Source organism: Pseudopodoces humilis, chromosome 28 (genome assembly GCF_049639895.1).
Source record: "Pseudopodoces humilis isolate 2021_Gansu_Grassland_sample_001 chromosome 28, ASM4963989v1, whole genome shotgun sequence".
In the NCBI taxonomy this organism is placed as follows: Eukaryota; Metazoa; Chordata; class Aves; order Passeriformes; family Paridae; genus Pseudopodoces; species Pseudopodoces humilis.
The window spans coordinates 3,548,649-3,573,209 of record NC_142227.1 but is presented as its reverse complement, the minus strand read 5'-3'; the positions used below and the strand labels follow the sequence as shown (position 1 = coordinate 3,573,209).

Below are 24,561 nucleotides of genomic sequence, written 5' to 3'. Positions count from 1 at the left end.
GCTGTCGGTGACGTCACGCCCCGTCGCCATGACGACGGCTTGATGTCATGTGGAGGGGTTAAAAAAAACAAAACAACCAAAACCACCCCAGCGGTAAAGGGAGAAAACGCGAGCCCGCCGCTTTGGAATGTTTAACATCGGGAAATCAACTTTCTTTCTTTATGTATTGTTTCTTTTTTTAGGGGGTGATTTATTGAGGCGAAATCATCGAGGCGCGCGAGCCGGCCCCGCCCCCTCGCCCCCCCCATTTCCCGCGCGCGCGCGTCACGAGCCCGCCCCGCCCCGCGCTGAGGCGCCAAACCGCGCGCCAAGCGCTGGCCACGCCCCCTCCGCCAGGCCATTGGTCCTCTCGCGAGATGTCCCGCCCCCTATGATGACGGACAGGCTATGCACCAATGGAAAGTGGATACGCGCTGGGCACGCCCTCTTAGGGCGGGGCTGAGCTGTGACGCGCGGGGCCGGGGTAGCAACAGTTGCCTCGAGACCCGGCGCCCGGCGCCATAGTGACCGTAGCCCTGGAGACTGTTACTTGCCAACGGCGGCACCGCGCGGCCCCGGCGGCCGGAGCCCAGCGCAGCCCGCGGCACCCGGCGGGGACGGCAGGTGAGCGGGGCCGCCCCGTGACGGGCTGGATGTGGGACGGCGGCCGGGGGGGGTGCAGGGGATGTGCGCGGTCTCCGAGTCCTCCGCGGGGTCGGCGCGGCGCGGGCCGGCGGCGCGGACCCCGCTTGTCCCGGCGCGGGATGCGCGGTCCCGCTGCGGACCGGGGCGGGGGGCACCGGTCGCGCCGCCCTCGGAAAGTTGGGAGCGGAGGAGCGGCGGAGACGGCACGGCCGAACCGCCCTGGGCTCCCCTTCCTTCCCCGGGCCGGTGCCGCTGCCCCGGGAGCACCGCCCGCAGCGCGGCCCCGCCCGGGCACGGGAACCGGCACCGCCCGGCCGGAGCGGGCGCGGCCCCCGCGGCCCCGCCGCTCCCGGCCGGGGCTTCCCGGAACTCCGCGCTCCCGGCTCCCCGGGCTGCGAGCCCAAAGTGCCCGCTCAGGCTCGGGAGGGGGAACGGGGCAGCCGCTCCGCTTTTCGGAGTCGGCACCGCTCCGTGCTGTCCCCGTGGCCTCTCCGTGCTCTCCTTCTCCCCGCGCTGTCCCCGTCCTCCTCTCCCCTCCCCGTGCTGCCCCCGGCCCCCCCGAGCGCTCCTCCTCCTCCTCTTGGGGGGTGGTTTCAACTCCAGCTCATCCCTGGAGTTTGCCTGAGCTGGGAGATCCCGGCGCTCGCTTTCGTGTCGGTCTTAGAAACGAGGGGAAATCGCAGCGAGACCTATTTGCAAGCAACCGCCTTCTGCTCTTGACGTGGTTTCTCCAGCTTGTTTTGAATAAAGTGTGTTTGTGAAACAAGATTCATCTCCTGTTAGAGTGGGATTTTGTGGACGTGCCTGTTTCAAGCGTGAGTTCCCCCTGCCTGATTCAATCTTTCCATTCTTTTTACTTAGATACACTCCGAAGCCTTTATTTTGGCTTTGCTGTTGAAAGAGGCGAGACTTACTAATTAAAAAGCAGAATAAATAATAATTTTATTAACTTTTGTTAAATCTACTGTACCTTTTTGCAGTTGGAATGTCCTTAAACTGAGGCTTTAATTGGTAGGTTAAACTAAGAGCTCAGCTTCGGAATCATTTAATCGAGGGGGTTTTTTTTCATCTGCTTCTGCCCAAACTTTTCAGCTCTATCTTGGTTATGAATCATTTGAGAATAGAGTGGCTTAGAAAAAGGAAAAAAAATCAGTCTCTAAATACCAACCTTAAGCTGCTGGGCTTCCCTCTCTGCCTCTGCTGTTTCACTTTTCAGTCTGAGTTTGCTTCAGTCAGCTCAGGATCAGTTCGGTCTTAGATTTTATTTTAAAGTGGCACATTTAGTAGAAGGGGAAGCATTTTGGGAGGCCCTTTCATGGTTATCTCATTCAAGACAGGTTGAATCAACCTCAAACTGAGAGAGTTTGGGATGAACAATTTGATTTCTGAGTGGCTGGAATCTACCCCCAAGGCAGGACTTTGTCAGACTTTAGGACCAGCCTGTGGGGTGTTGGATACATGAAAATCTTAATGTTTAAAAAAAAACAAACCAACACATCCAGCTGGGTCTTTACCTCTCAGTGTCGCTGTCCCAAGGGAGGGGAGATGGATTGGAATTCTGTGAGATGTGTTTGCCTTGGGGTTACACAGCTGTGGGCAGGCTCTGGGGGTTTGTTGTTTGGAGTTGGTGTTGTCAGAGCTGTTCCCATAACCACGAGGTTTGGAACTGCTCATCTTTTTAATCGGAATCTGGGTTCTCAGGTAACAACAGGATCTTGGCCTGAAGGCTGAAAGCTCAGGCAGAAGGGGTTGACAGCTGGAATTTCTTTGTCCCTGCTTGCTTCCTGCAAAACAGGAATGATCCCAGTGCGCTTGGGGATGGGGTCAGGAGCATCCACTGCCACCGAGGAAAGGCAGAGCCAGGTCCCCCACAGCCACCGTGACTCCCACAGACCGTCCCTGCTTTGCATCTCCCTGCTGAGCCATTTGCATCTCATGAATTCCTTGGGGCTCTGTGCCAGCTCTGCTCCTGGGGAGGGGGCTGAGCCCCTGGGGAACCTGCGGTACCTGGAGAGGGGCTGAGCCCTGCACTGCGGCCCTGGCCAGCAGCAGATTTACCCTCTCGGAGTGTTTTGTTGCTTTGCCATAGAAATTTGTAGGATTGCTATAGAAATTTGTAGATTTGGCCTATAAATGGAGTCATTCACCAAGGGACTCGGCACTGCTCTGAGCCCCCGTGGTGCTGGGAGGGAGGGATGGGTTCGCCCATCCAAAGAGTTAAGGCTGAGCGTGGTCTAGAGAGAGTCGCTGTTAAATCGTGTGTCAGGCATGGGAAGGTTCATCAGAAATACACTTGCTGTGTATTCTGTGTCCTTTTGTGTGTGTAAACACCATCACACCCATCCCTGGAAGTGTCCAAGGCCAGGCTGGACGGGGCTTGGAGCATCCTGGGCTGGTGCAAGGTGTCCCTGCCATGGGACAGGGTGGACCAAGGTGGGATTTCAGCTCCCTTCCAACCCAACCTATTTGGGATTCTTTAATCACTGAGCAGCCAGTGCCTCTGATGACGTCGTTTGTCCTGGCTTCTGGGGGAAATCCTCCAGCTGAGAGTATTCCCTGCCACTAAAAGTCGCTTTGTGCCACGGAATAACTTCGGGGCTGCCACAAACGCGGCTCCATCCCGGCAGAAGAGACGGCGCCAGTCATTGTCTTTAAATATCCCCCTGCTTGTAACACCTCGGAGCACCGACAGCTGCCACGTTTAATCACAACATGTTTTCCCTGCTGATACAGGCCCGTAAACAGAGCTGTTTGAGGAATTGCAGCCCATTTCCCCCGCTCTCTTTTAGCCCTTCCCGAGCTAAAAGCGGAGCCGGGGCTCGCTGCTGATTCAACAGGCGGGTCCCGCCCGCTCGGCTCCTCCGCCGGAGCTGCTGCTGGAGGCTACCGAGTTATATTTAACCCGAGTTGTCCCTCCTTTCCCTGCCTCCCTCGGAACAAATGCCAGCAGTGCAGGGCTGGATCCCGGCCAGCCGGAGCCCAGCGTGCCCCGGCTCGCCCGGACTCGGGGATTGGGATCCGCCGGGATCCGCGATTGCGTTGCCGATATTTGACACTCAGGGAAGGTTTCTCTCTGTAATCTGCGCTTTGAGACGCGTTGTTTTGTCTTATTTGGACTGGCAAGTCTTTATTCCTTTGTTCAAACACTCACAAATCCAGCTTATTGTCTGGGAACGTGCCGGCTTTCCCACGTCGGGATGTGTCTGTCCAAGCAGCTTATGGAGTAATTCTCCATAAATACATAAATGGATGACAAAACCTTCCTTCAGCACAAACCATGAACCCCTTAACTTACTGAGCAAAGAGGAATCCAAGCAGCTTATGGACTAATTATCCATAAATTCATAAATAGATGACAAAACCTTCCTTCAGCACAAACCTTAACTCCCCGAGCAAAGAGGAATCCATTTGGACAGGGCACTTCCCTGAGTGCCTTTTCTTAGCACACAAAACACTGAGGAAATTATTTCAGGGTCATATTAATACACAAATTATTTTCAATTGGGGGGGAAGCAGAAAAAACAAACCCACTTTCAGCTTTGGGTGATGTTTTATAAGATATGGCGATGTTTGCATTTCAGAAATGATTTCAGGACACGTTAATACACAACTTATTTACAAATTGGGGGTGGGGAGGAGAAAAAACAAACTTACTTTCAGCTTTGGGTGATGTTTTATGAAAGATGGCAATTTCTAGAAAGGTTTAAATGTTGTTAATTCAGCTGAGTTGTTAAAACAATACGTAGTTATGTCTAGACATGTGATTTCATGTCAGTGAATGAGAAAATCTTCCTCTTCCCACAGTATTTCTGCTCACTTATGTCACTGCAGGGGTTAGGCAGTGTCTACCCAGCAATAAAGTTAGAAGGTGTATTTTAAATTGCAACAGAAGCGAGAAGTTTCCCAAAGAGAACTTTAGAAACTCTTTTGGTTCCTTGATCTGGTCATAAAATCACAGCAGAACCTTTCCCTGAGATCTGTCCCAACCCCCAGACACAACTTCATGTCGTTCCCTCGAGTATTCCCCTGTGTTCCACAGGAGTGAAGAGCTGTAGAAATCCCAAATGAAGCCATTTGAAAAGTCATTTAAAGGCAATTCATAAGTTTGCTTTTTTTTCTGAGTTAGATTTCTATTAGGAATTTTTTTTTTTTTTCTGAGCTTAATAAATGCCAGAGAAGTCTCAGCATTGTAGAAATGTGTCGTGGGAGGAAACTTTGCAAGAGGTTAATGACTGAACATTGCAGTCAAAGGAACAGGTCACAGAATGCTGCACCAATAATGACTTTTATATAAAGAATATGCAAACAAAAATCAGATGCTTTGATTTCTTGTCCCAAATCTGAAAGAAATCTTCAGTGTCTCTAGCGAGAAGCTGACAGAAATAATAATTATATTGACTGTAGAGATATTCCTCCCTGATGCTGCATTTAGCTCACTGGTGCATATTCCCACCATCCAGATTCCACAAATCTTTTTTTTTTTTTTCCCTGTGTGAAGGGTTTTTCTTTGGCTTCGTGTGCAGAATGTGTGGATGTGTGTGAGGACAAAGAGCAGCAGGTACCTGCGTACAGACTCTGAGGAGGAGCAGCTCAGGCACATCCCTGGCTTCCCTGGCAGGGTGATTCCATGCTCTGACTTCTTCAGGGCATCTCTGATCCTGACAAAGTCTCATCCTGGCAAAGAAAACGTGGGACATGAGCAGGAGCAACACAGAGGTTCAGGGGATGGCAGCGTGTAGCAGCATCTCTGAATCGGGAGCAGGACAAGGGTTGAAACTGAAAGAGAGGAAATTTAGGTTTGATAACTGAAGAAATTCTTCTCTGTCAGGAGGGTGAGCCACAGGTTTTCCACAGAGGATGTTCCTGCCTCCTCCCTGGCAGTGTCCAAGGCCAGGCTGGATGGGGAAGCAGCCTGGGATAGTGGAAGGTGTCCCTGGCCATGGCAGGGGGTGGGATGGGAGGAGCTTTAATGTCCCTTCCAACCCAAACCATTCTGTGATAATTTGTGATAAAACTGGATTTCCCCCATCCCTTCTAGAGAAGGGGATCATGGCTGGATTTACATCTCTCCCCAGCAGCTTTGGAGTGCAAATTTTCCCTTTCCCATCAGAGACTGGGCCCATGCTCCAAACCCATAAACCTCCCGTTTGCAGCTGTGCTGGGGTCAGGGAATCCTTGTGGACTCCACACCTCAGGAGTGAATCTGGGTGTGAAGAGAGGTGGTTCTGTCTCCACAGCTGAGTTTTGGAAGTGCCCCACTGGTTTGGAAGCAGGAGGATGAAGTCAATGAAGAAAGAGGCTGAATCTGTGCAGGGAGGCACCGGCAATTCAGGAATTTGTCTGGGATTACGTGGCTGGTGGTTCTTTGAGGTTAGCACGAGGCAAAGGGTCCTGCTGAATGGAGCCCATAATTAAGAATGCCTCTTCTGGAGGTGTCACTAGTTAAGACTGACAAGAAACATCAGGGGAAGAGGAGAGAAAAGGCGGGGGTGGAATGATTATAGACAAACAACCTCAGCAGAATTAGCAATTTCCTTAACCACCACCTGGTTAGTCATTGTCAGACTGTTCCTTAGTACCAGCTTAAGATCCCATTGCCACCATGACAACCCTGGAACTGTTCTGGAGAATTTCTGGCTTAACACACAGCTGATTAAACATTCACCCTGCCCAGGGAATTATATCAGTTATTCTTGTTCTCCTGACCTCTGGTGTCTGGGAGTCCTGGAGGCTTTAGATAAAGCAGCCTCACACTGACAGGTAAAACCCTGCACTGCCTTTGCCCTTGTGCAGCTGAGCAGGGACAGAGTGGGACATTTGACAAGGACATTTTTTCCCCCCCGAGACAGTGATTGGAGAAAGCAGGGCACTGAGCACTGAATTTTTATTATTATCATATAGAAACATCCAGCAGTGCTACACAGCAATACAGTGCTGGCCTCAGTGCAATGCTGGTGGAGGTTACTGCATTCCCCTGGTTTGTGAGGGTTATTTATTGTGGATGAGTCTTCTGGAACAAACCTGAGCATCTGGTGATGCTTCTGCACACAGGATTTCCCATGGTTTGCATGCTGTTAGAGTGGAGCATCAGCTCATGTGACAGGGAATGGCTTTAAACTGAAAGAGAGGAGGTTTAGATGAATTATCAGGAAGGAATTGTTCCCCGTGTGAGTGATGAGGCCATGGCACAGGATGACCAGAGAAGCTTCCTGGAAGTGTTCCAGGCCAGGCTGGAACCTGCTTGGAGCAAGCTGGTCTGGTGGAAGGTGGCAGGAGTTAGAACTGAATGAGCTTTAAGGTCCTTTCCAACCAAAACCATTCTGGGATTCTTCTTCTGTTCCCTTCTTGGCTTTCTCCAAGATCTGATCCTGAGCTGAGCTGATGCTTGATGATGTGTGGGTTGGCTTAGTGCTGATGGTACCTTGGATGGGTTCAGTTAGGTAATGGGCAGTTTCACAATTAGATGATTTATTAATTATCCTTTGCTTGGTGTGTGAACGAGGCTTCTTAACAAGGCACAGGAACTCCAAATGCAAGTGGCATTTCTCTCTCCATCACCTGATGACCACGGTGGGACAGGGTCTCACCAGTGTCTCCAGTGCCCAGGACAGAACTGTCACCACAGGGATGAGCAGGGCTCTGCTGGGGAGTGTGGGGACAGTAGTGTGTCCTCCCTGAGCCTGTTCCTCACTGCTGCCAAACCTTCCCAGCCTGCTCAGCCCTGCAGGGATGCAAACATGGGGAAGGCTCTGAGGAGCAGCTGAGGGCACTTGGCTCGTTCAGCTGGAGCAGAGGAGACTGAGGGGAGGTGAAGGGGCAGAGACTGAGCTCTGCTCTGCTCTGGGACAGGGACAGGGCCCCAGGAAGGGCTGGAGCTGTGCCAGGGCTTGGGATGGATCTCAGGGCAAGGTTCTTCCCCCCGAGGGTGCTGGCACTGCCCAGGCTCCCCAGGGAATGGGCCCGGCCCCAAGGCTGCCAGAGCTCCAGGAGCGTTTGGACAGCGCTCTCAGGGATGCTCAGGGTGGGCTTGTTGGGGGGTCTGGGCAGGGCCAGGGGCTGCACTGATCATCCCTGAGGGATCCAGCTCAGGAGATTCTGGGATTCTGTGAGCCAGTGGAGCAGGAGGCAGCTGGAGATGTGTGGTGAGGTGGACAATGGCCCAACAAATGGACAAGGCATGGAAACAAGGATGGCTTCTGCCTGGAGCTGGCTATCCCAGGCAGCTCTGGGGCCTTTCTGACCAACAGTCTCATATTTTCTGTTACCCAGGGCTCCTGTTTGGGCAGTGAAGGGAGGTTGTGCAGAGCCTCTGATAAGGTGGGAGGAAGCAGGCTGGGAGATAAGCCCAGGCTCTCCATGTGCTGGAGGCACTCTTGTCAGCGCTGTCACTTCACTGCTCCGTGCAAGGATATTTTTCTCCTCCTTCCCTGAGCTGTCTGGGATGGCCCAGTCTAGAAAACAACTCAAAATCCACCTCTGGGCTGTGAAATGTGGGGGGAAATGGGAATAAGTGCACATGGACTGGCTCTGCCTAATTTATCTTCGGTCCTTGCATTTAAACAATTTCTTGTGCTGCTCAAACCCCCACCCTTCGCTCCAAAGGAGATGAAATGCAGATCTTTTCAAATATTCATAACCTTAAATGACCAATCATGGGAGGAAATTTTTCTTTAATAGGTACAAATAATAAGAGAAATAATGGCTCCTGGTCGCCAGGCTGGTCTTCAGAGCTTCCTTCTTCCTAGCAAATATTTATTCTCCTTAATGTGACAGATGTGCACCACTGTTAGAAGACTTCCACCTGCCAGGAAGGTGAAATATCCTCCACAGAATATTTCTTCAAGCCCCTTGAAGAGCCTGGGGTTGGCCTGCAGGCTGCTCAGCCCTCACAGCTGCTTGCACTCAGAATGTAGATTTTTCTACATGAAAACCCCTCAAACCAAAAATGCAAAATTCACCCTCATATTTCAGGCACCTCCTGTGTCACATTGCACCACTCTGACCTGAGCTGGGCTCGCAAAAGCAAAGTTGTTGCTGCTCCTGGTGTAGCTTAGAGATCTGTTGGGGTCCATCATTTCCTTTTTTAACAGTATTTATGGGGAAATCTGGGAGTTTCCATAAGATCACTCCCAACACTGTGACTGGCACAGGGTGCCCAGAGCAGCTGTGGCTGCCCCTGGATCCCTGGCAGTGCCCAAGGCCAGGCTGGACGGGGTTTGGAGCAGCCTGGGATGGTGGAAGGTGTCCCTGCCATGGCAGGGGTGGGATGAGATGAACTTTAAGGTTCTTTCCCACCCAAACCATTCCATGATTTTGTGGTGCTCCAAATATTTCCTGTCAAGCAGGAAGCGCTCAGAAGGGTAAAACTATTGCTTGTTGTGCTAATAAATGGATTTATTTAAATTTCAGAGTATTGTCCTGTGTGCTGCCACCATTAGAGGTAACTGTGGAAGGTGAGGAGTCGAAAACCAGATAATTCCTGTTTCAAATTGTACTGGAGCAGCAAAAATGCTTTTTGATTCCTACCACTGCTGTTCTCTTTTCGTTCCTGTGAACGAAAATCTTAAATGTGAAAATCTTAAAAATAACAACAACAAAACAAAAAAACCAAAAAACCTCAAACCAAAAAACAACAAAAAAACCTAAAACACCCCCCTCCAAAAAAAAGAAAAAAAAAAAGAAAACGAACAAACAAAAAAAAAAACCCTTACAAAATCCCAACTTGGTTTTAGGTAAAAAGAAAGTGCAGTAATTTTTTTTTGTAACGATCAGAAAACTCTGTATTCCCAGAGGTTTATACCTGGCTACTGAAATTTGGAGTCAGTTGATTATTTCATCTTAAAAAGTAACTATAAAACTGATAAAATATAAAACTTACAAAGTGAGGTAGAGGCACTTAAGTAGAAATAGCTTCTTTAAGTCTCATTATCTAATATTAGTTAAAAATCATGACATTTGGAGCTGTTGCAGTGCCAGGAACCCCAAAAGCATCCCGATAATCTGTTACCCTGGGTGGGGTGGGACCTGCCCCGTGCCCCAAAGTGCTCTCAGAGGTTTCATGGGAGAGGCAGAGCGAAGATCGTCTCACACCGAGGGGGTTAATTATTTAATTATTCAATTATTCTGTGCCGTCAGCGCATTTCATCCGTCACAGGAGCCTCCTCTGCAATCCCCATCCAGGACATTCCAGCGCTGCTGCGTCACCCGGGCTCCTGGGATGGGCTGTGGCCACAGCTCCAGCCAGGAACCTCAGGGCTATTATTGAATTAATAACTCTGTTAATTAGGGATAAACCCCATGGAGAAGGAGCGGGATGCTGCCAGGGCTGGAGCCCCTCTGCTCTGGAGCCAGGCTGGGAGAGCTGGGGGTGCTCACCTGGAGAAGAGAAGGCTCCAGGGAGAGCTCAGAGCCCCTTGCAGGGCCTAAAGGGGCTCCAGGAGAGCTGGAGAGGGACTGGGGACAAGGCCTGGAGGGACAGGACACAGGGAATGGCTCCCACTGCCAGAGGGCAGGGCTGGATGGGATATTGGGAAGGAATTGTTGGCTGGGAGGGTGGGCAGGCCCTGGCACAGGGTGCCCAGAGCAGCTGGGGCTGCCCCTGGATCCCTGGCAGTGCCCAAGGCCAGGCTGGACGCTGGGGTTTGGAGAAACCTGGGGAAGGTGTCCCTGCCATGGCCAGATGTCTCCAAAGTCTCTTCCCACCCAAAGCATTCCCTGGTTCTGTGCTTCCAGCCCAGGCAGGGAGCAGATTGCACAGGGAATCTCTCTGTGGCCACTTTGTCCTTTCCTGCCCCCTTTGCAGGGCTGAAATCTGTCACACAAACATGATCCACCTCGTCACACTCAGGATTGGGAAGGCCCTGACTGCTGCCCTGTGAGGAAAAAGCTTTGGCTTTAGCTCCACAAGTTCTTTGCAGGCTCTGTCTTCGTGAAAATCAAAATCACCACTTCCTTCCTGGGGACTGAAATATCAAATATCATATCAAAACATCTGATTCCTTCCTGGGGACTGAAATATCAAATATCATATCAAAACATCTGATTCCTTCCTGGGGACTGAAAGGAGACATTTTCATATCAAAACATCTGAGGGTGTGACTGTCACAAGAAAATCTCTGGGTTTTCAAGCCCTGGTGCTGCAGCTGTAATCTGTGGGATTTGGGTTATTTTCTAGATATTTAACACACTAATGTATAAAATATACCTGTATGCATACATACACAGACATGTTATAGAGAGTGTATTTCCAAGAGTGAATTGTGATCAAGGGCAGTTCCACATTTAAAAAGGGTGTTTATTCCACATTTCTGATTCATTCTTTTCCTCTGGACTCCATCCTCACTGGGGTTTCTGTGCCACCTTGGACTCTTCTGTGTCAGGAGTTCCCCACACTCAGGCCTGTGCTCTGAGACATAAATTAATCTCTGATCTAGGCAGTCCCATATTTTTCTGATCCACACTCCACATCCACTGGCACTTCAGAGTGTGTCTGGGAAAATCTACTTTATTTGCTCTGTGCTTTCATTTCCATTTTCCAGTAGGGAATAATTAAATCCCTGCTTTGGTTGTTTTTTTTTTGCTTTTTTCCTAGAAGCCAGAAAGTTAAGATGGGCAAACTCATAACAATTAATATTTGTAAAGTGCTTTGAAAGCCTCAGGTGATTGTTGCTTTACTCACTGATCAAAACAAGACACACATTTTTTGAGGATGGTGTGATTATTGCTCTGCTTTCTTTTTTTTTTCTGCTTTGTGCCCTCTTGGAATATTTCATGCGGAGATACTTAGAGAATCCTGGAATGGTTTGGTTGGAAGGGCCCTCCTGGCTTCTTTCTGCTCCCAGAAAATGATCCCCCAGGAAAAACCCCTACCCAGAGGATTTTCCTATTTAAAAATTTCCTCCCCCAGTTTGCTGGGGGTGGGGATTCTGCAGGGTTTGAGCTGGTGGAGATGCAGAGATGATGCTCAGAGCTGTGTTTTGGTGCTGAAAAAATTGAGAGAGGGAAAACATCCTATAAACCCTTGGAGAAATGGTTTAATTAGAGAAAATTGGGGGACAGAGTGGTTGGGGCATTTCTTGCTGGAGTGACTCCAGTATCACACTTCAGGCTCTTCTACAATCCAGATGAACACACAGCTAGAATGCTCTTAAAAGGGAATTTTGGGACAAAAATGAGCTGCAGATGAATAAAACTCTGTTGTTCCGTATTGCTCTGTTTGCAGGACCCAAAGAAACTCAGATTTCCCTCTTTGCACATTTAAAAAATCAATTTATATCATGGGTTAAATTCCTCCAGCTGTGTTCTAACCTCGTGTCCTTAAAACTCAAACTTTTTTCTTCAACTGCCACCAAATAATTAATGCATCATACACTGCAGTTCTAATTCACTTTCCCCTAAGAGTTACTTAATGCCTTGGTGATGAGTCTCTCCTTAGTCAATCACTAAGGAATTTCTGTTCTAACTTTTTATTTTGGCAGCTACATGCTTGAATTTATATTGTGATGTTTGGGCAACAAAATGTTCCACACAATGAAGGTTTTAAATGCATTCTCCTGATTTCTGAGTGCTTTCTGAATATATGAGGGTTGAATTATGTGATTAGCCAGAACATCATGCAATATTCTGCTGGGGAAAAGTAAATTGTGGATGAATTTCCACTTTACACTTGAGGTTTATAACCATCGTAGCACAGGGGTGAAGTGGAAGTCGGTGACAACTGGCAGCCTGTGGCCACTCTGCAGTGATTTTTATACCTTTTCCTCTCTCAGGTTTATAAAAATTTTATTAATTTCTCCTGCATCAGAAAGTTAATATAAGAGTTGAGCTGCTGCCTGTTCCCTGGATGATGATTTCCCTGCAAAACAGGAGCACGTGCAGACTGGTTAGAGGCTGTAGGCAGGTCCAATAATGCAATAACAAACATGGGATTTTAATTTGAAGTCTGTCCCTCTGTCCAGCCTCAGCTGGGTACAGCGAGCTGTGCGAGTCCTTGGAGGATGCTGAGAGCTGCAGGCCTGGCTTCGAGCTCAGTCACCCCTGGGGATGCCATTCTCTGAGTTTGGGACAACTGGGGCTGTTTTCCCTCTGCAGAAGCACAAACAGCTTTGGCCCTTGCACACACGAGTGGGACTGGAGAGCCAGGCTGCAAACACCATTTAATTAAATCTCTCTTTTCTCTTCTCTTCTCTTCTCTTCTCTTCTCTTCTCTTCTCTTCTCTTCTCTTCTCTTCTCTTCTCTTCTCTTCTCTTCTCTTCTCTTCTCTTCTCTTCTCTTCTCTTCTCTTCTCTTCTCTTCTCTTCTCTTCTCTTCTCTCTCTTCTCTTCTCTTCTCTCTCCTCTTCTCTTCTCTTCTCTTCTCTTCTCTTCTCTTCTTTTCCTCTCTCTCTCTCTCTTCTCTTCTCTCCTCTCCTCTTCCTCTCCTCTCCTCTCCTCTCCTCTCTCTCTCCTCTCCTCTCCTCTCCTCTTCCTCTCCTCTCCTCTCCTCTCCTCTCCTCTCCTCTCCTCTCCTCTCCTCTCCTCTCCTCTCCTCTCCTCTCCTCTCCTCTCCTCTCCTCTCCTCTCCTCTCCTCTCCTCTCCTCTCCTCTCCTCTCCTCTCCTCTCCTCTCCTCTCCTCTCCTCTCCTCTCCTCTCCTCTCCTCTCCTCTCCTCTCCTCTCCTCTCCTCTCCTCTCCTCTCCTCTCCTCTCCTCTCCTCTCCTCTCCTCTCCTCTCCTCTCCTCTCCTCTCCTCTCCTCTCCTCTCCTCTCCTCTCCTCTCTTCATCCTTTTCCTGAGCTGTGTCATTCCAGGCTCCCTCTGTGTCACTCCTGGAGGGGAACTCACCCAGCACTGTCACAAAGTGATTTCAGAGTCCAAACCCCTGAGCTGTGAGTGCAGAGCAATGAGAATTGTTCCTCCCCGAGTGCTTTGTGCCACAGCACCTGGGTGCACATGCAGGGGAGATGATGGTGCTCTCTTTTTTTTCTCCCTTCCATCTGCAGAAAGTAAAACTTCTTCAGTAAAAAAAAAAATAAATTCAGTGTTCTTTTGATTGTTAAAATTTGCTGTTAATGTCTTGATTGCTGGACTCCTCTGCCCTATACCACTAACTCTATTCACTTTAGCACCACATGGTAAGAGCAAAAAATGTCCCCTTTTGTTTGGAAGGTTGAACTGGAAATTCAGGATTAACAAAATCTACTTGGCTTTTTTGCCTTTGAAACAGGCAGATGGGATTGTTTAACATATCGTTTGCTAAAGCTTATTTTGACTGAAGTCTGATGTCAAGTAGCACCCCAAGCAAATATTTCAGAATAAAATACCACGTTTCTGACTTACAACTCTGTTGCTGTTGGTTTAAACTAACTATAGTGATAAAATCCCTCCTGTTGGCACAGGTTCTGGTAGCAGAGCAGTAATTGTTTGTACACTGTATTTTAAACCACTCGTGTTTTCCGCTGTTACGTTAATGGAAAACATATTTTGACATCTTCCCCTTAGCTCCCTGCCTAAACTAACTGGGTTTGGAATTCCATCTGGCTGCACAGAACAGACTCTTCCCTCTATTCCCCACCCAAATCTCTCCTTGGTAAATAAAGGAACCAATGAAAGGTTAAGTTTTTTTAAGAGAACAAATCATTCTGCTGTTAAAATTGGCAGCACCGTGATCTTTCCTGGCTACCTGCTGGTCTGAGGCTCTCCAGAGCTGCTGGAAGCTGTTTCTAAAATGCTTTGAGCTGTTGGAACACGTTTGGCTCATAAATACCCACAGCTCATGGCCCATCAGAGACCTGTGAGTCAGAGAGGAGGGAAGGGTCCCGTGTGGATGTTGTAGAAATCCCAATCCCAGTACCTCAATTACAGAAAAAAGTGGAGTTTCATGCTCTGTGACCTGTCCTCTGTCCCCTCCCTACAGGACTTTTCCTTCTTTGTCTCTTTGGGAAGAATGCTGCAAAGAAGATTTATGGAATGTCAGATTAGTGTTAGGTTGTATCTTTTAAAATACAGGTTTATGCAATTCAGTCACAAAGTTAAGAGAGCAATAATGGGGTGATAATCAAACAATTCATCATTTCAAAAGGAAATCAGGGTGAATCCCTAGTACAGTGGAAGACCTGAATGCTGATTCCTCTGATCCTTTTGAAACAGGGCAGCTCAGGCAGGACAGTCAGCTTGAGCTGAGTTGATGAAACCTTCTCTGCAACCTCTCCTATGGAAAAAATCCTTTGAAAGCTTCCCCTCCCACACAGAGCAGGGTCTTGGCTCTCAGTGCCTCAGACTGATCTCCCTCTGCTTCATGTGATGACAGATTATCTTCAGTATTCTTCACAGCAATTAGCAGAGTAAGGGGGGAAAGCTGCTGCTGCTGCTGCTGGTTCAGTGCTCTTGCTCTGTGATTTTGCAGAATCCAGAGCAGGTCCTCAGGCAAGTCTGGGGGTGTTTAAACCCAGCAATATTCAGCTGCTGCTCATGGAGACACAAATATCCAGGAGCTACAGCATGGACAACATCCTCCTGCCTCCTTTGGTGCTCCAGAAAGAAAAGATTTGCTCCTGGTTCTTGAGCTTTGGCACAAAACTCTTTGAAGGCAGCCGGGGTGTGGCTGGAAGGGAGGCTGGCCCTGCTCAGAACAAAAACGAGTTCATCCTTGCACTGGCCATTGGGATCCTTGTGGGAATTTGTAAACATCTGGGTGGCCAAGAGAGAGCTGTGAGCCTGGCCCTGGTTCCTCCCCCATGGCTGCCCTCTCCTTCTTGTGCTCAGAGAATTAAATCTGTGTGTGGTGTGAGATGAGGGCACAGCTTTGGGGGATGGAGCGGCACAGGAGAGACCTCTCTGTCCCCACTGAAACCCTCCCTGAGAGAAGGAGTGTGGCAGGAGGCTGAGATTTGAAATATCCATGGAAAAAAAGCAGTTCCAGGTGTGCCAGCCTGGCTGTGTCAGAACCTCAGGTGATGCTGAGGAGATTCCTTCTCCCTCTGCCTTTTCTGCTCCTTTACAAGCTGCTGCTGCCTTTCAGCCTGGACATCAGGAGGGAATTCTTCACTAGAACAGGGAATAAACCCTGGAAGGGGCTGCCCAGGGAGGTCCCCAACCCTGGAGGTGTCCACACCTGGATGTGGCACTCAGCTCTGGGCTGGTGACAAGCTGAGGCTCAGGCACAGCTTGGGCTCGATGGTCTGGGAGATCCTTTCCAGCCTAAATGATGCTCTGTTACAAAACCTTTTTTCCCTTCAAGAGTGTTCCTAGAAAACCTTTCTCTTTGTGCTGCACTTCTCCACTGGTATTTGCATTGCTGATTATTTGGCCTTAGGAGAAGAGTTGCTGTGCTCTCAGCAGCTGGTGGCTTTCCTTTCCAGAGGAGATGGATTTGTTTTTTCCATCCCTGAATAATTTAGATACTATTCATAGCTGAAAAATATTTCTTTGCAGAGTAACGAGGTGCTTGTATGAGGCTGAAAATGAATGTTCTGATGTATTTCCACCTGCAAATTACAAAACTGCTGCGTGAAGTTTGCTGTGACAAAGCTTTAGGGACTCCAGTTCAGTCTGCATTTAATCAATTTGTTTTGTAGAGGAAAATTTATATCAAATCTGGCAGCCCTTTTAATGGTAGGCTTCAGAAATGAAATTATGCCTGATTCTGGTTCCAAATGTGCTGTGACATTAGTGTTAAAAAAAAATAAATTAGAATTACAAGTTTTGCTTCTCTTCATTGTGAAATGGGCAGAGATTGTGTATAAAGAAATTTGTTTCTGTTTTTTAACCTTTTTAACAGGTTTTGTCATCCTTTAAAACCTTTTTAAAAGTTTTTGTCATCCTCAACTGATACTGGTTAGGAGTGGAGCCCCAACATAAGAAATGTCTCATAATTTGAAAAACAAACATTTTCTGGATGCCCTGTATTAGAGAAAACAGCCTGGACTCTTGAATTGGGCTGGAGACATAAATCAATAGGATGCTCCCAGCTGAGGCAAATATTTTTTTTGTTGTTTGGAAGATGTGAGGAGTGACACAAGTGAGACCCTCCCATCCCCAGTCCCTCCCACTCATAGAGTGTGAAGATATCACACAAAAGATATTGGGGAGAAATTCCTCCCTGGGAGGGTGGGCAGGCCCTGGCACAGGGTGCCCAGAGCAGCTGTGGCTGCCCCTGGATCCCTGGCAGTGCCCAAGGCCAGGCTGGACGGGGCTTGGAGCAGCCTGGGATGGTGGAAGGTGTCCCTGCCATGGCAGGGGTGGAATGGGATGGGCTTTGAGGTCCTTCCAACCCAAACCATTCCATGATTCTGTGAACATTTCCATTGATTGGCAGCTCCTCTGGAGCCTCCTGCAGTAGAAGAGGGTCTGATCCCTGAACCTTCTGCTGCCAGACCTGCCCTGTGATCCTGTCCAAGCTCTGGAGGTGCCCATGGGATGCTCCTCTCTGCTCCAGCTCCAGCTCTTCCCACTGCTGCTCGCTTCAGTTTGGAGTGGAGACATTCTTAGCATTCCTTCCAGTCTCCATCGTAGCTACACAACATCTAATCACACTTCTCCACAACAACTGGCCTGGAAATTAACATTATAATGGATCGTAAGGGTTTGTAATTACTCAGAAATGTCACTGGGCGTGCAGGGCTCTGCCCATCAGCAGCCTTCCCTCTCCTGCTTCTTGCAGTCTTCCTGCAGGTGAAAAATTCGTTTTCATGAGGTTTTGTTGTCCCAAGCAGCACCTTCCCCCTCTGCTGTAATGATTGTCCTGGTAATGGTCCAGGAGTGTCACCAAAGTTAGGGACCAGCCTGAGGGGAGCTCGATACATCACTGAATTTCTTTGCTGAGCTGAAGTATCCCAGCCATTTCTAAACACCACCAGCTCCTGCTTTCTTCTGTCCCATCCCAATTTTGATGTTTATTTCTTCAGACAAAACAGCCACTGGAATGGCTGGAAGAGTTGCCTTTGGCAGGGATGGGGATGCTGCTCCCAGAACTGGCTCTCAGAGGGAGGGGAGCAGAAATCTTTGAATTATGTCTCAAATCCTACCTTGGGCAGGGCAGCAGCATCCTTCCTGCTGTCCATCTCTGGCAAAATCAGGGTTTATTCCCACAGGAGAATTCCCACCTCCAGAGGAACACAAGGGCTGCAGCAGTGGGGGTGGTTGCTGCTTCACCAAACCGACACCAGAATTTTTGGCTCCCTGTGTGGGCAGCACTGCAGTTCCCTCCAGAGCTTGGCTTGCAGCAGCTGCATCTCACACTGTACCAAAAATGAGTTTTTCATCCCCTAAGGACAGCTCCAGATCAGTAGTGCAGGGTGGTGGATGCATCCCATCCTGGAACTAAACTGCAAATATCCACCCCTTTCCCAGCTCCATTCCCAGCTTCCTTCAGCCAGCATTCCCTTTTGGGAAATGAATTATCTGCCACAGATTGAGGTTGCTGCCTTTTTGTGGAAAGGGGGGAAGGAATGAAATAATAGTTAATACTTAATGCATATGAGCAGCGATGCTGCTGGGGTTGCCTAGCAGCCACTTAGACAAGCAAGAGAATAAAAAAGGGCTGAGTGAATGTGTTTGGAGCTGGTTCCTTGGTCTGCGGGTGGAATCTGACCCATGCAGCCCAGTTTGGTGTTTTTTTGGTTTGTTTTTTTTTTTTTTTTTAGGATGGGGGAGGAGATGGTGGAATTTACCACTAATGGATATTTTAGCTCTGGATCATCTCTATCCACTCCCCCACCCCCATCTGGTTTTCCTTTTCAGTTTTTTTTCAAGTGTAACTTGGAGAGCTTTAGCCAAAGGGAGGTGTTAAAGTTTTGTGTGGTTTTTCTGGAGATGGAATAGGCAAAAAAAAAAAATAAAATAAATAAATAATCTCTCAAAGAGATTTTTTTCCTTCTATTTAGGACGGTATCTCTGGCAGTCTGGAGATCATTAGCATTTCATGGCCTCTTCAATATACTGCTCAGTAAATGCTGTAGAGACTGGAAATAGCTCCTGCAGTCACATTTAACACTCCTTGCATTGCTCTCCTTCCTGCAAGAAGTTCATTTCATCTTCTGAAAACCAGAAGTAGAAAGAAACTTTTGGGGAAAAAAAAAAAAGGAGGGAGGGGGAGCGAACTTGAGCTGCTCTATGAGTGCAAATAAACTTCCCCCACGAGACCAGAAATTCCCCAAAGTATAAGGTTGGGTTAAAACCCAGCAGGAGATAAAAATAAGGAAGGCTGACAGTTTAAATAGTGATTTTCTGAAATCGTGTTCTTCTCTTGAGTTTTTAATGTTTTTTTTTTTTTTCCAGTAAAAGTTGGAAATCTGGAAACCCTTTTCCTTGTCAGGCACTTGTGGGAGTTACAGGACTCCAGCAACTGGAATCCTAAAACCTCCACTGCCATCCACACTTGAGAGGTGTGAACTCTCAATTTTAATGTGTTTTCCTCATCCCAGCAGTAATTTTGAGCATATTAAAGCAGGGAAAAGGGCACTTAGGAGAAAGGAATGAAGCGAGAAGCATCTTGGATTTAATTTGGAATAAATATAGCGGGTCTTTGAGGGCAGCTGGTCTCTTTTACACTCTGAGAGGAGCTGATGGCTCTTGGGTCAGTGCCAGCAGAGATATCCCTGTAGGAATTGTGGTGTAAGGAGCAAGGGGGTCTGGACAGGGGGTTTGGGCTGGTTTTACAGGCTGGGCTTCGAGTGAGAGCAGAGTTGTCAGGAGCTTGGTCACATCCACCTTTGCTGCTTCTGCTGTCGTGACCAGAATTCTCTTTTGAGGTCCTTCACTTGGCCAAATGTCACATTGCTGAAGCATCTTTTAACCATTTTCACACAGTTTGGAGGCTGCAGTGCTGAAGTTTGCCTTAAAGCAGTGGTGGGATGGGCAAGGGTTGCATGAGCTTGGTTTGATTGACTTTTTCATTAATTTTTCTCAGATCACCTCAGAGAGCTGCAGGTGCTGTCTGTGTTATCCCTTTGCCAGGGAGAGTCTTCAAATTCTGACTTTTTAATTTCCAGTTGTTATTTTTAAGTTGCTTCCATAAGTAGCTGCTCTCTGTTGAATGCTGCTCTGAACATCTCCAGCAAAAGATTATTTGCCTCCTTTAGAATATTTCTGGGTTTATTCTTCTCGTGCAGGGCAGTTCCTGAGAGAGGGAGATAAATGCTAAAAGATCAAGGAGTAGTTTGGGGACTGGGTCAGCAATAGCTGAGGGAAAAAAAAATCCTTAAACAAAGAACCAAAATTTTGGAAGATTTTATTTAAAACATGCTCAGGATTGTGACTTTTATTTTTCATCCAGTGGATGAGCAATTCCAGCTTTTTGTGACATGAGAAGTGAATGCCTCAGTCCAAGTTTGTGCAGAGCCCTGGGGACTGTGCATTCTGTCCAAGGCTGGGCTTTATCCTGGGGCTCTTTTCCAAGCTTAGTGGTTCTCTGATCAGTAGAAAAACACCTGGAGAAACACCAAAGGAAGCACTGAAAACACCCAGACCTGGAAATCAGCAGAGCTTTCACTGATCACTGCCAAGGTGAAGTGATGCCACAGCCTAAGCTTAGATTGAAAATCTGGAGAGACAAATTCTGCCCCAGATGTGCCTGTGGGAACCTGTGGCCACACTCTGTGGCCTCACTGATGATCAGCAAGCACAGCAGAACTTTTATGAGCTAGATCAGACCACAGCACCCAGGACAATGATGTTTCCACCAGCCCAACAAAAGCCTTTCTCTATTCTTTGTTTCCCCAAAGCAAACTCTCCCTTAAAATCCTCCGAGTGTCTCTACATTTTTGCTTATGATTAATTGCCTCAAATTTTAATGTAAAAAAATCAATGTGGAGAATTTAAATTAGCTTTCCATGTTCATGGCAGTAGAAGAAAACATCCTTTTGATTAATTTCTCCTCTTCATCAAATCAAAGGACACTCCAAAACCACACACACCCCCTCTCCCAAAAGCTCATTTCCCAGCCAGGCTGCCTTTGCCTGGATTCACAGCCACCATCAAGAAAAGAAAACCTGTTTTGAGTAAGGTAAACCCTGCTGGAAAGGGATCTAAGTCCTGCTGGAAAACTTTGAGGGATCTAAAATAGGTGGAGGGGAAAAAAAAAAAAGCAATAAATTGAAGAAGGACTTGCTGAGGGACTTGTGTGTGTTTGGGGGTGCAGAAACACCACGAGTAGTTTACTCCCAGCTCAAAAAAAAAAAAAAGCTTCATTCCTTAACATTATTTTTTAAACAACCCCAACCCAACAAAAAGATTTCTCTCCTGAGCATCTGCTTTGACGAGCGCTCCCCCAGCCCCACTAATCCGTTTTATTCTGAAATAACAATTCAATCAAATAAAACCAAAGCAAAACAAAGGCGCCGCGGCGCCCGTGGGGCCCCCCCCTCGCAGTTACCATGGCAAAGGCGTTATTTGTCCATCCTGCCTTCCCCGGGCTCCTGAAAATACCCGCTGACATATTTCGTGAGGCGGGAGCGGGATGGGGATGTTTGGTTTGGGAAACGCTGCTCGCGTCGCCTGGCAACGGGAGGGGACCGGGAGGGGACCGCGTCACCCCTGGCAACCGCTGTTGCTCCCCAAACATCGCAGCCTCCCCCACATCCTCCCCGCCATCCGCGCCTTCCTCGCCCTCCCCCGGGGATTTGGGAGATTTGGCTGCTCCACGTGGGGTCCCCAGAACCCCCCCGAGGGGTCTCAGAATCGGCAGAGAAGAGGTTTCTCCCCCCACCCCCTGCAGTTTGTGGTTCTAAAGGGTTTCAACCTTCCCCGCTCGTCCTGGTCCTTCAGGAGCCTCTGCACTGACCCAGCCTGCAGTGGGGAGGGTGGGATGGGGTGGGATTTGGGGATGGTGAGATGAGGTGGTTTTGGGGATGGTGGGATGAGGTGGTTTTGGGGATGGTGGGATGAGTTGAGTTTCAGGGATGGTGGGATTTGGGGATGGTGAGATGAGTTGAGTTTCAGGGATGGTGGGATTTGGGGATGGTGAGATGAGTTTCAGGGATGGTGGGATGAGGTGGGATTTGGGGATGGTGAGATGAGGTGGTTTTGGGGATGGTGGGATGAGGTGCATTTTAGAGAGGGTGGGAGGGTGGATGAGGTGGGTTTTGGGGTCATCAGAGCCCCTGTCCAGCCAGAGCACAGACAGAAATGTCACTGTGAGGGGTGAGCTGTCCATCACAGAGCCACCCTCTTGTTGTCCAGGCCAAAAACACTGCCCACAGGAATTTATTGCCTGGCTAAACGATCTCACTTGGGTAATTCCAGTTGTGTAGCAGTCAGTTCTCTTTCTTTGGGACAATGGGAGCTGCTGGAGCAGTGGGGAGCTTTGGAAGCCTCTATCTCCTCCCATTCCTGTAGGATACAGTTTGTCTTCCTGCTGTCCTCACCAAAAATCCACCAGTGCTGCTCTCCAAGTGCAGAACATTCAAATCCATATTCCCAAACTCCGTTTCTAGGGCATCTACAGCAGCCTTCTCTTTGCCTTTCCAGGGAGAATTGCCTGTCTCTAGATAGTTTCTATCTTCTATTTGGGGTCTTGTTTAGTCCTGGAATCTGTGCCAGTCACCAGCAGCTTTATGAACCTTAAATTCACACAGAAGAATCCCCAGCTCCTTCCTCCTCCTCACTGGAGCAGTGCAATGGTGGGGAAGGAATTGCTGGTGTCCATGTACTCACTGAAATGTGCACTGGACACAGGGATGGAGTGGCTGAAGAACTGCTGGGAGTTTCATTTTGGGCCACCCCATGTGCTGGAGATCACAGAATCGTGGGATGCTTTGGGCTGGAAAGGTCCTTAAAGCCCATCCAGTGCCACCCCTGCCATGGGCAGGGACACCTTCCACCATCCCAGGCTGCTCCAAGCCCAATGCTTGGACACTTCCAGGAATCCAGGGACAGCCACAGCTTCTCTGGGAATCCCATCGCAGCCCCTCACCACCCTCCCAGGGAAGAATCCCTTCCCAATATCCCCTCTAACCCAGCCCTCTAACAGTTTGAAGTCATTCCCCCTTGTCCAAAGTTCTTCTCCAGGTCTTTTCTCCCTGACTGAATTTTCTGTGGAGTGCAGGAGCAGAGCTCAGATTTTTGTGGTGGTTCCTGCCCAGATACACCAGTTCCTGGTCAGGACAATGCTCCCTGTGCTGAGCTGGGACAACCTGCAACCTCCTCCTCTTCCTCCTCTTCTTCCTCCTTCTCCTCCTCCTCTTCTGCCTCCTTCTCCTCCTCCTCTTCTGTCTCCCAAAGTTCATCCCAGGGTCTACCCCATGGTGGGATCTCCTGGAGATCCGGAGCCCTGACTGCACTGATGCTGTAAGATCTGAGACATCTCCCAACAGCCCCAGTTTGTGTTTGTTGCTTCTCCTGCTTCACTTTGTGAGGCAGCACAGCGCTGAGCGCTGCTGTGTGAACAAACAGCAACACCCTGGGCTGTGCTGGCAGCAGCTCCTGCTGTGCTGCCTGGAAACTGCTGCTGCTGCCCCACATCCCCATGGAATCCTGCAATTCCCTATGGAATCCTGCAGCCAATCCCTATGGAATCCTGCAGCCAATCCCTATGGAATCCTGCAGCAATTCCCTATGGAATCCTGCAGCAATTCCCTATGGAATCCTGCAGCCAACCCTATGGAATCCTGCAGCAATTCCCTATGGAATCCTGCAGCCAACCCTATGGAATCCTGCAGCCAATCCCTATGGAATCCTGCAGCCAATCCCTATGGAACACTGCAGCCAATCCCTATGGAATCCTGCAGCCAATCCCTATGGAACACTGCAGCCAATCCCTATGGAATACTGGAGCAATTCTCCTGCTTCACACTGAAATCCTCAAAAGGCTGCTTGGTCTTAAAGCCAGTGAAGGTTTGTCCAGTGTGAGCATGTGGAAAAGGAGGGCTGGTGAGCTCCAGGTGTGAGTTAAACTGATCTCCTGGAATTCATTTGAAAGAAGTGACACATTCCATAGTTCCCAGACGTCAGAGAAGCTATAAAAGCCATAGGACGAGCTATAAAAAGCAGCACCAAGGTTTGCAGTTCCCTGTTCCAAAAGGAGCCAAATTCAGCCAGAGGAGGATTAGCTGTACCAGGTAGCTGGGATTGTCCTGGGAGAGGCACCAGACTGCAGGGGACGAGGAACCAGAGACTGGTTTGGCTGATGATGGAAACTTTTAGATGTGTCCTGGAAAGGGACCTCTGAAATGCTTCTGTGCCAGATTTTTCCTGGAGACGCTGTTTTCTCACAAGGGCCTGGAGGGACGGGACACAGGGAACATTCCCAGTGCCAGAGGGCAGGGTTAGATGGGATATTGAGAAGGAATTCCTCTCTGTGAGGGTGGTACGGGGCTGTGATGGAATTCCCAGAGCAGCTGTGGCTGTCCCTGGATCCCTGGCAGTGCCCAAGGCCAGGCTGGACGGGGCTTGGAGCAGCCTGGGATGGTGGAAGGTGTCCCTGCCATGGCAGGGGTGGCACTGGATGAGCTTTAAGGTCCTTCCAACCCAAACCATTCTGTGATTTTATTTCAGATTATCTCTATTTTCAGAAATTGTATTTCCCCCACTGAATCACAGCCCTGGGAAATCCCTAGAGTGCACATAATTAAAAATATGGGAAACAATTAATTAAAGCCCAGAACTTGTGCTTGTTTTCACGAGGTAGAACCAATGTGTTTGTTACAGCCTGGACATGGAGTGTGACTTTTTAATTCCTCCTTCCAGATGTGAAAGAGTCCTCACTGCTCAGCAGATACCCAGATATTGTTTCTTACCTAACATTTGCCATCATTGTAGCAAAACTTTTCTGAAGTCCAGATTTAGGTGGTTCATAGGAAAGAAATAAGGAGTTCTACTTGTTGACAGGGTAATGCTGCACTAAAAATCTGGAATCTCTTGGACTTTTCTTACCAATTAACAGTTGTGAGTGGTGCAGGTGAGTCTATGAGAACCCCAGGAAGGGCTGGAGCTGTGCCAGGGCTTGGGATGGATCTCAGGGCAA

At 48.7% G+C, this 24,561-nt stretch overlaps 1 protein-coding gene across 6 annotated transcripts in view; it reads left to right on the top strand.

Moving 5' to 3' along the window:
- Nucleotides 1–500: 500 nt before the first annotated feature.
- The window catches only part of RFX2 (regulatory factor X2), a 63,465-nt gene continuing 39,404 nt past the window's right edge, over nt 501–24,561 (top strand). For 4 of the 6 annotated variants that reach the window (XM_088067678.1, XM_088067677.1, XM_088067675.1 and 1 more), the window contains exon 1: nt 501–603. The gene's annotated coding sequence lies outside the window, so the exon portion shown is untranslated. Of the gene's footprint in view, nt 604–1,028; nt 1,440–24,561 lie in introns of those variants that run through there. The other 2 variants (XM_088067673.1, XM_088067674.1) reach the window with 2 other exon arrangements.